This window comes from Centruroides sculpturatus, unplaced genomic scaffold (genome assembly GCF_000671375.1).
Source record: "Centruroides sculpturatus isolate CEXI.00-Female unplaced genomic scaffold, Cexi_2.0 scaffold128, whole genome shotgun sequence".
Classification (NCBI taxonomy): domain Eukaryota; kingdom Metazoa; phylum Arthropoda; class Arachnida; order Scorpiones; family Buthidae; genus Centruroides; species Centruroides sculpturatus.
In genome coordinates this window covers 1,018,937-1,031,047 of record NW_019385268.1, presented here as the reverse complement: position 1 = coordinate 1,031,047, position 12,111 = coordinate 1,018,937, and the positions used below count along the sequence as shown (strand labels likewise).

At 35.2% G+C, this 12,111-nt stretch overlaps 1 long non-coding RNA gene across 1 annotated transcript; it reads left to right on the top strand.

Moving 5' to 3' along the window:
- Positions 1 to 1,577: 1,577 nt before the first annotated feature.
- Positions 1,578 to 11,723, top strand: LOC111636933. Its single transcript, XR_002758619.1, has 3 exons — positions 1,578 to 1,759; positions 1,887 to 2,015; positions 11,448 to 11,723. It is a non-coding gene; the product is annotated as an uncharacterized LOC111636933 (long non-coding RNA).
- Positions 11,724 to 12,111: the final 388 nt, after the last annotated feature.

Sequence of the window (12,111 nt, the reverse complement as noted above, 5' to 3'; positions counted from 1 at the left end):
TAATATTTTGTCGATAATTTTTAACATATTAATAAAATTATTAACTTAGACCCAGGGCCTTTCGGATCTCACACCTTGCAGCCCTTTTCAACAAGATAATTGAAGACAAAGAAGTACTACCAATATGGTCAACTAGCATCACGGTGCGAATTTGGAAGGGTAAAGGCGATGTGGCAGACTGTACCAACTACCGACCGATCCGACTCCTGTGCCATGCCATGAAGATATTTGAGCGAATACTCGACACCCGGCTTCGCCAAATTGTCAACCTGACTCCAAACCAATGTGGATTCATTAAGGGCTGTGGAACAATGCCGAAGATGACTATGAGCGATACCGTAATTAGGTACCGTAAGTTCTAAGTTGCATACTGTACAGTATGTAAATTAGGACTTACAGTACCTAATTTACATACTGTACAGACGATAACAAANAAAAACTAAAATTTATTGTTGTGTATTAAATATTTTTTATTAATAAAAATTTAAGATTTGTTTTAGTTTTTCACATTATTTAGTTTTGTTTTATTTATTGTTTTATATTTTTTGTGTGCTCTATTTCTTCTGAGAGAGAGGGGTCCGGTAAGAAGGAAATGTCTAGGGCCCCAAAGTGGGTTAATCCGGCCTTGCTTGGAGACCATTTGGGCGCCCCTCTGCGAGTTGCGCCCGGTGCATAATACATCCCCCTGCCCCCTCGCTACGCCACTGAAGGTGGATGAGAAGCGTGGTAGGGGAGGCCGAGAAAGTCTCTGTTGGAACGACTCGCGGCTGGTTTAGGTAGGTATGCAGTGCGTACATGCCGTCAGCACACAAAAAAATATCATTTTTCATACTGTAAATATAATAGTTTGTTTAGTTACGGCGACGCATACTTGGGCGATCTGCGTAGGGAATGCCTTCCAGGAGGTCTTTTTAAGAGAAACTGGCCCATATTTAGGCATTACAGACGTGAAGAAAACCCAGGAAACTCCACGTGGTCATCCCGTCCGAGCCAGGCGCGAACCCACGACAGAACTCCCAGTGTTCGGGCTAAGAAGACCGCTGGGCCACCGGTGGGCGTAAATATAATAATCAACAGACTTCTGCCGGTCATTATCTTTTTGAATCGTATATCGTTAATCGGGACATCCAGACCCTAAGCTTTATATATTTGGTTTTGATTTTCATGTATCTAACTCCGTTCTGGAGATGAAGGAAGGACAGACAAACGGAGGGCAAAGGTGGAAATTTATAGATGTATAATTTTTTTCAAATTGCAGCCCTATTTAAATAAACAAAGAGATGAGCACTAACGTTATTAATTTAGATATTCATATTTAAATAAATTTTGTACATACTTATGTATATTTATGTACTAACTAAAAAATTTAATTAAATTAATTTCATTTTAATTTGCAACTTGTATTTTATGGCGGCGCAGAAATATAACTTTGAACAGAGGCTCGTTTGAATAAAATTAAAATAAATATACTGTATATGAAATATTTTAATGGATTTTCCCCCTCTCAACATAGTAGGTTCTCGCGCGTTGACTTAGCTTTTGAATTCGCAGGCGGCTAACGGTCCAAAACCGGCCCGACAGGGCGGAAACAGTTTAAAAAATTGACGATAACCGAATCCGTATTTATTTTGCTAACTTTTATTTAAGCTAGAAGACTATATAACTTTTTAAAAAATAAATATCAGCAATTAAATAGCGCTGGATTTTCAACAAGTTTTCCATTCATTCCGCTAACTTTCGTCTGCCAGCTTAAAACGGGGTCCGTGGATTTTATTTGTTTTTAAAATAGAAGACACAAATTCCGCTAGGAATATTTATTTTTTAATGAAATGTTTATTTACATCTATTTTCGCGTAATTATTAATTTATGTTCATTTACTTAAAAGTTTGCACTACATCTATCTGGCAACGTCGTTCGTTGGTTAAATTTTGGAACGAAAATTGAATGTGTGGAAGCTCGATTCGTTCGTACGAACGCGTAACCGAAGAAAGAGAGATTTGCTGTTGTGACTAACGTACGTAATTCATTTTATTTGATTATTTCTTTCTATTTCGTGTAGATTTTTATTAGGAAGGAAAATTCAAAAGGGTAAAGATCATCGGGTAGAATATATTAATTGCAAAATTTAATTTGGTGAACTAATAATGTTCTATTTCAAAAATAATTTAAATTCTAAATTGAGTTCGAAGGTAGAAAGTGATTAAAATGAACATTCTAAATGGAACGTGTATGACTGACATTCGACCTGTTCAAAAACCTTTGTCGTTTATAATGTACAGTACTACTGGCATAAAGCAAAGGGTATCTGTGTGATTATTACCTGTACATTTTTTCCAGTTTGAAGTTTCCTTTTTAATTGGAAAATAAAGACTGCAGTAAAATTTTGAAAGTTATAAACAAACATAATAGAAAATTTCCTGTGTTGTTGGGATCGCCAACTATATTTCAATTAGATAATTCTTGAAAATTCTGTAATCCTGCTTCTGCGGGTGTATAGAAATGCTACCGGTAATCTCGAATGTGGCATTTTGGGCAAACTTACGTTTTACGACCCCTCGTCGGTAACTACGGTTATTGAGATCTAGGTCTAAGTACAAAATGAAAATAAATAATAACGAATGTAATGTGGGAAATCCTTGTTAGTTCGAAATNACACAAAATTGAATTATTTCATTATTATTATTATATATATATTTCATTGTTATTATTATTATATATTTATTATTATTTTTAGCGTTAAGTTTTTCTTTCTTTTTGCAAATCGGCTCGACACTTTTTCGGCTGTGATTTTCTGGGGGTGGGCACCAGGTTCATTGGAGAGAGCCGTGCCCACCCAGGCTCCCCCCTCGCTACGCCCATGCTCGCGAGAAGAGTGCGAGATCTCATCCCGTTTTTTAAAGATTGATATCCCCGTTTTTTTTAAGTTAGTTTTGGTTTCGTTTTCTTACTTGTGTGCTGTAAACTGCTTTGTGATTTGTGTCCTTAATAATAACTTTAATAAAGTATTTTGAAGACATTGCTTGGTGGTATGTATAATTTGTCATCCTATCCTGCGCTGTGAATGGACGAATTATCGTTGTATAATTTATCATTGGCTTATCGTTAAAAGTTAAATGATAAAAGACCTTAACCCTAACATTGATTATGAGACTGACATCGCTGATAAGGATGTAAAATGCATATTAATATGCTGTATTAATTGTCATAATTAGTTAGTGTTTTTAAATCCTGATAATGCTCAGCGAAATCAGGAAATGTAACTCATGTTATTTTAATGAAATGAATGAATGAATGAATACTTTACTGTTTACTGTTTACATAACGTTTACTGTTCTATTTAAACTATATACAAATCATGTTTGATTTCAGTTAACAGAGCTACTTCTTTCCCGATAACCCATATTAATGAGAGAGAGTTTACATTTACTTCGCGCGAGGATAAATACCTTGATATAAGTTAGGAGAGTAAGAAATGTAGTCCTTGAGTCTCAAGAACGATGACGTTTCTTAGACGCTGGTCTTTCTGCACAGTGGTGATTAGAAATGTCCCTGGCAGCGGCTAATCCACACATGTAATCCTATAGTTTGCTTAACTCTAGAAACTGGCTTTGACACATCGACCCCCTCCTTTTTATAAAGGGGGTATCGTTGGGTTTTTTCCACTGCATTATTAGGACTGTTTTCCACCACTGACCAATAGTTGTTTTCTTTCTTCTCTTCGTAGATTCCGGGGTGACACATTCGATGTATCATCTTCAACCANTTAAATGTGCATTCATCGTGTTCGGAGTTAGTGGGGGATGTTAGACGTCCGTGTTTATCAACAACTCCTCAACGATAGTGCTCGCGAGAAGAGTGCGAGATCTCATCCCGATTTTTAAAGATTGATATCCCCGTTTTTTTAAGTTAGTTTCGGTTTCGTTTTCTTACTTGTGTGCTGTAAACTGCTTTGTGATTTGTGTCCTTAATAATAACTTTAATAAAGTATTTTGAAAACATTGCTTAGTGGTATGTATAATTTGTCATCCTATTCTGCGCTGTGAACGGACGAATTATCATTGGCTTATCGTTAAAAGTAAATGATAAAAGACCTTAACCCTAACAAAACTTACGTTTTACGATCCCTCCTCGGTAACTACGGTTATTGAGATCTAGGTCTAAGTACAAAATGAAAATAAATAATAACGAATGTAATGTGGGAAATCCTCGTTAGTTCGAAATTCAAGGGACGAGACGTCGTGCCCTGGGCACCACTTGCAGAGGGGCGCCAAATGGTCTCCAAGACAAACAAGATTTGTTTCTGGAGGGAGGGGGCGCCAGTTATGTTCACTACGCCATTGTCTCTCAATTAGTCAGTCGGCCATGGCATCTGATGATGACATACTGGCTGTTCTTGGATGTATATTGGCAACAAATTCTATTAAAACTCGTGGGAAAAAAGTGTGCATAGAAGTCTATGGTGTAAATAGTAGTAGTGATTTGGGTAGCACTGATCACAAAATTAATTTCTCATACGAATAATTTTTTAATGGAATTATTTCAGATCACAAAATTAATTTTTCAAGAGAAATCTTGGGCTATAGATTCTGTTAAAAAGCATCAATTATCAGCGAAAGAACAATGGCAAGTCAATTTTACTACCAAAAAAACTCACGGATTAAATTTTATAGACGAAAAACCATCGGATATAACTGGCTGGATCGAACATTCATTCATTCATAGGTGTTCTGTCTTAGGACAGGTCCGTGGAAAGCAGTCAAATTATAGAATCCTCCTTCTCCAAAATTCTCTATTTCGGGCTTCCTCTTTTATTTCTTTATGTTTTGCCTAGTAAAACATCATCTATCAATACTTTTCTTTTTCTTCCTCTTTGTTTCCTTGCATCAATTTTTCCTTCTAATGCCACTCGCAATAATCCTCCTCCTCACAATATATGACCTAGCCAGTTATTTTTTCTTCTTTGTATTGTTTTTAAAAGAGATCGCTGTTCCTGGACCAAATTTAAAACATCTCTATTCTTAACCTTTTCTGTCCACTTGATTTTCTCCATTCTTCGCCATAACCACATTTCATATGCTTCAAGGTAGTTTGTTTCCTTTTTCCTTAAGGTCCAAGTCTCTGCTCCATATAAAGTTATGCTCCAGGAAAAGCATTTTATTAACTTCTTTTTAAGTGTTTGGTTCATTTTTCCANGATATAGAGTATCAAGATGTTTTATGAAAACAGAAGAAATGAATTGAGAAGTTTTCTAAATATTAAAATTATTTATAATTTTAATTTACCCAAGAAATTTTTGATCTGAAAATTATTTATAATCTGAAAAATTAATTTTTTAGGTTATAAATAATAAAAGTTAATAAGGTTATAGAAAATAATTCTTCTAAACATTCACGAGACATTGTTCTAATTACTCAGCGGTCTCACAACTGAACGACAGGACGGGACACACGTTAAGGTTGGCCTGCGCAGTCTGACATTGTGCAGGAAAATCAAATGGTTTTTCGATTCTACTCCGGTGGTCAGTACAGTTCACCAAAACTGTTAAATTTTCCCCCACACCCTATCAGGAATTACTCAAGGTCAGGCATGCATGGTTAATCTTCAAAGGATTAACTTAACGTGTATGGCTGCCTTTAATGTGTAAATCTCCATATTCCCTACTGGGACAAAAGTACAGTTATGAAGTAATGGGATTTTGCTATCCGAGTTCAAATTAACAAGGATTTCCTATAGTAATATTTTTTTTTATATTGAATCAACCATCTCCTTAAATACAAAGGTACATGGAATATATTTTATGCTGATACATTAGGCAAATGATAAGAACTGATAGTTTAGATTATAGATGTTTTATGCTATTGTGACCGCAGAGTCGGCACCTCTTTGGCACCCTGTCAGGATGACACCACTGTCTTCAGGATAGACACAGAAACCAGATTGGCCGTTAATTTTCTTTACGCGAACGGTCGTGCTTGCGGACTTTTGGTTCCAGGATAGAGGCAGAAGGAGAGAATCAGAGGATTTACGCTCTATATATTGTCTTTATATACATATATACTTTACTGTTTACGTAACGTTTACTGTTCTATTTAAACTATATACAAATCATGTTTGATTTCAGTTAACAGAGCTACTTCTTTCCTGATAACTCATATTAATGAGAGAGAGTTTACATTTACTTCGCACGAGGAAAAATACCTTGATATAAGTTAGGAGAGTAAGAAATGTAGTCCTTGAGTCTCAAGAACGATGAGGTTTCTTAGACGCTGGTCTTCCTGCACAGCAGTGATTAGAAATGTCCCTGGCAGCGGCTAATCCACACATGTAATCCTATAGTTTGCTTAACTGTAGAGACTGTCTTTGACACATCTACCCCTCCTTTTTATAAAGGGGGTATCGTTGGGTTTTTTCCACTGCCTTATTAGGACTGTTTTCCACCACTGACCAATAGTTGTTTTTTTTTCTTCTCTTCGTAGATTCCGGGGTGACACATTCAATGTATCATCTTCAACCAGGAAATAAGTCAGTGGGAAAACAATTTAATGATCTTTTTAAATGTCGTTTTGTTGTTTATTTCTCTAACCTTTTTCTCTCTCAACGAAAAATTTTTTAATAATTTATTCCACTAAGTTCAGCTCTCACACTATAATAATAGTCTATTAGTCTTTAAATGTAAACTTACCAAAACTTTTAGTAAATATACTAAAACCTTTAGTTAATACCAACTGATGAGGGACCATTTTCTGATAGAAAATAGTCCTCTATGTAAGGATTTTTCATTTCCATACTTATGTAGTCAGTTTTGTGTTTATTAAACATTTTCATTTTGATTCCTGAGTGTTTATGCCCATCATTGGTCTGATAAGCTCTCACTATTATCTGCCTCACGGTTGTTGATAATTTAATTAATATAAGTAAACTTTATGTTGCTCTAAATGTAACCACCTTGTGGCCAACAGATTCACTGTTCCCAGAATTATCCATGATCAAGAGATTGATGTCATACCATCTCTTGGTGATTTGTTTTCCTTCACACATGTGTAACTGATTTCTTTTATATAAACTTTTCTTGATTGCTATCTGTTCTTTAAATTTCCTTTTGCTTGTCATTTTTATGGTGTCAAACTTTAATCTGGTTTTACTTTCCTAGTTGTTATGTATACATAACAAGGGAAAGTATTGGAATCGTGTGAAATTTGACCTTTCAAGTTTTTTGCAAATATCCCGATTTTGAAACCTCTGGAATACAAAAAAGTAAATAAAACAAAAAATGGCAAAAATATTCCATGAATATGTATGTGAGTGTATATTGGTATCTAGTTTAATATCTCAAGATGAAGTAAAGATTAAGTAATTAAATTTGGCATGGTAGCTTCTTTATGAGGGGCATTGATGCTATTAAATTTTAGTGGTTAAAAATCAGCGGGGTGGGACAATAAAAGGGATTGTGTGTATCTCTAGTTGGATCAGACTTAATGATGATTTTACTCACTATTCACATTTATACTTTTTTTTTATAAAACTCATCCCTACCCTTAAAAATTAAGCTTTTTTGCAATTTTATAGTAATTTAAAATATAAAAACTTATTATTAACAAGATCTCATAACAGATAGATTAATTAAAATTATAAAAGGTATTTTCTAATAAGATCTTATAATAGCTGGGAAAGACATGCAACTTGTTGCTGAATTTTTTATCTGTTGTGCAATCTGTCTTTTCTGTGCAATAATATCATGGTGATTGTTTATGTTTAAGACGTATAGCAGCATCATGTTGTTTTTCTTTTACCTAGGGTTCTAGGGTCTCTCCTATGTAATGATATAGAGGTTGGCATGTACTGTACATTATAAACTATATTATCTGTTTTTATCCTTTTCAATTTTTGTGCCAATCATATTGTGGAATATATTTTTTACTTCTTACTGTTTTTACCAATTTACTGTTGTAACCGTGGGCTATGGCGATGTGTTTGATGTGTTGGATTTCTTGTAGTGCATCCTTAATGTTAGAGCAATGGGTAAAAGCCCTATGGATTAGAGCCCTGAAAGCGGATATTTTATAAGTAAACGGATTTTGAGGTTGTGGGGATGAAGAAAGAGTGACGATTAAGCTTATGGAATACCTTTGTGGCTATACAACCATGATTCAGGAATATATTGAGGTCAAGGAAATGGGCCATCCTATCATCCTGTTGGTCTAACTTTAACTTAGACCCAAACGGATTATTATTCACAGTTTGCAGTACTCTGTTTAAATCTGGCTTGGATCTCCAAATAATATCATCTGGTTGAAGGTGAAAAATGAGGTGTAGCACATTAGATGGGCTAGTTCTAAAACCTGCTTGTGCTGTTCAGGCTTGGTGGAGAGGCTTGGAAGAGGAAATCTCTAAGAGCCGTCGCAAACTACAGGATGCGGGAGCTAGCGCACGCTTGCTCGCGCTCCTAAGCCCCGCCTTTTTTCCCATGATACTATGAGCCATTTTTGATAGGTAAGCTACGCGGGTACGAAGCAGCCGCAAACTATACAACATTTGCTTGCGTAACGTAGTCCACATGACGTGGATTCCACAGATGTAGATTGGCAATAGAACAAGATTTTATTATAATCTATACTTGTAATCAGTTAGTTTTAGTTCCGAACTTTGAAACAGCATGGAAAAAAACATGTTTACTAGTTAAGCCTACTAGGCTTAACTAGCCGAAAACTATTTATACTGTATATTACTATTTACATACAACGGTTATACTATTTTCTTTTCAATACTGAATGTATTAATCGTGTAATTTACGTACTGTACATCGATAAAATTCTATTATTTCTTTATCGATATGTGACATGTTTATGTAGTCATCCGTCTTCCCCACTCTCTCTTGCTAGCGTAAATGCTCTAGTTGTTGAATTCTGTGAACAGCGAGCGTACTCTCGTATCGCTGCGCTAGCGAAGGAAAAACAGCACGGGCAAAAAGAAAAAGGCGGAGCCTTCGACGTCATTGGTTGTGCTAGCGCATGTTTGCTAGGGTTTTGCTCTCGCAAAGCGCTAGTTTGCGGCGGCTCTAAGGGCACAGAAGCACGGTTCCAATTTAATGGAACCGTGTTTTAGCAGGTTTCAGAACTATCCTATCTAATGTGCTACACCTCATTTTTCACCTTCAACCAGCAAATCTATCTTCGAAAAAGATGAGTTTCAATGGATAACCCCCCTCTCTGGAGACCTCTGTGAGTTAGTTGTTAGAAAATTAGATAGCCAAGTCCTAGAATCCTTCAACACAGAAATCATTTACACACATTATGTTGATGATATTATTTGGAGATCCAAGCCAGATTTAAACAGAGTACTGCAAATTGTGAATAATAACCCGTTTGGGCTTAAGTTAAAGTTAGACCAACAGGATGATAGGATGGCCCATTTTCTTGAACTCAATATATTCCTGAATCATGGTTGTATAGCCACAAAGGTATTCCATAAGCTTAATCGTCANATTGTTCTAACTACTCAGCGGTCTCACAACTGAACGACATGACGGCACACACGTTAAGGTTGGCCTGCGCAGTCTGACACTGTGCAGGAAAATCAAATGGTTTTTCGATTCTACTCCGGTGGTCGGTACAGTTCGCCAAAACTGTTAAATTTTCCCCCACGCACTATCAGGAATTACTCAAGGTCGGACATGCATGGTTAATCCTCAAAGGATTAACTTAACGTGTATGGCTGCCTTTAATGTGTAAATCTCTATATTCCCCACTGGGACAAAAGTACAGTTACGAAGTAATGGGATTTTGATATCCGAGTTTAAATTAACAAGGATTTCCTATAGTAATATTTTTTTTTGTATTGAATCAACCATCTCCTTAAATACAAAGGTACATGGAATATATTTTATGCTGATACATTAGGCAAATGATAAGAACTGATAGTTTAGATTATAGATTTTTTATGCTATTGTGACTGCAGGATCGGCACCTCTTTGGCACCCTGTCAGGATGACACCACTGTGTCTTAAGGATAGACACAGAAACCAGATTGCCCGTTAATTTTCTTTACACAAACGGTCGCGCTTGCAGACTTTTGGTTCCAGGATAGAGGCAGAAGGAGAGAATCAGAGGATTTACGCTCTATATATTGTCTTTATATACATATGTACTTTACTATTTACTTAGAACCTTACAATGCCCCAGCAACATATACCAACTTATTAAAGACTATCTCGAAAACAGAATTGCAACTTTTTCTGTGGGCCATCTTTCTTTTCAACGNACCTCAATATATTCCTGAATCATGGTTGTATAGCCACAAAGGTATTCCATAAGCTTAATCGTCAATCTTTCTTCATCCCCGCAACCTCGAATGACCCGTTTACTTATAAAATATCTGCTTTCAGGGCTCTAATCCGTAGAGCTTTTACCCATTGCTCTAACATTAAGGATGCGCTACAAGAAATTCAACACATCAAACACATCGCCATAGCCCACGGTTACAACGGTAAATTAATAGATAGATTTGCGCAAAAAATACATAGTTGCTTGAAAACCAAAGTGGTTAATTCCAGACCTAAAACAGCAAGGTAAGTGCATTGTAGTAAATTTTGACCCTAGAATGAGCCAAGCATTTAAAATCATAACCAAGAAGGTCAAAGCTGTCTTCGTACAAATGCAACCCTACGATTTATAAACTTCTGGCTAATCCCAAGGACAAATGCAACAAAGCCAGAAGACCAGGGATTTACACGGTCCCACTAGAGGACAACAGACCTAATCCAAACAAAAATTAACATACATTGGCTCAACCAACAGATCACTTAAAAAAAAGGATAGCTGAGCGCAAATATGACACACAGGCTACAACAAAAAGTTCAATTTCACCCTAGCCCAATTTGCAAGTGAACCAAATATAACGGCCAAATGGGAAGAGGCTAAGATTATTATACTTATGCTTGACAATTGAAACCATTCAAATCTTTGCAAAATTCCTCAAGGAGAATTGTATCAACAGCAGAGATGCAGACTTGCTTTCCTCTGCATGGAAATCACTCTTTGATAACCAGTTAAACTAAATAGGCCAATCCACCCTCACCAAGTTTGTCACAATCTTTAGAGCATTTTCTTAACTTATCACGTTATTTTTTTCCGGTTTTATTTCCAATTTTAGCAATTATCTCATCAATAGTCGTTCTCATACCTTAAATAATAATATCAAAAGAAAATTAACGACGTCAATATCATCTAAACTTTGTTATCAACAATGACGTCACTAGTAAGAAGAAACCTATGTAAACAGTGACGCCATTTGAATATCTTCTAACCAATGTTTCAATCGGACCTAATTGTACCTGAAGAAGGCCATTCAAAATGCCTGAAAACATTTGTACTTAGTGATTAAACTGCTAGAAACAAAGTGTGAAAGGTTTTGTGTTAGTCATTATAATTTTTATATATTTTTTTTTCAGATAATTATTGATTTGAAATTCAAACCACCACTTTAATTGAATATTTTTCAAAAAAATAACTATTACATTTCAACAAGGCCAGTTACTATATTAGAAATTTAGAATATTAAAAAATGTCAGAAAATGAAGATTATTTAACTGACCAATTAAATGATAAATTTCATCAACTACAAGAAAGTGGAAAAGCACTTGCAAAAGATGGGAAGATTTCTAATGCCATTGAATTATTTAAAGAGGCTTACAAGATTAACCCTACTAAGAAAGTTAAATTGAGGATAAAAAAAGTTGCGGGTAAGAATACTTTGTAATATAATATACTAGAAACAATTTGAAAATTTTATGATTCCTGCTTTTCATTCCTTATTTCTATAATTAAATTTTAGGTTTTTAACTGTTAGAATTATTGACAGTTTTTAAAAATATACTTGTTCTCAATTAATTTGAATTTTAATGAAATTTTAAGTAACTTTCTAAACATTAAAAAATTAACTGATTCTCAAAATATGTTGTCTGTCATTTCTCATTTGACAATATTCAAGGTAACAATAAGTTAAAATTAAAGATATAATACAAATTTAAGGATGAATTAATCTATATATATATATATATAAAAATGGACGTGTCTGTCCCTATATTTCACTTTTTAGCCAAAACTACACATCGC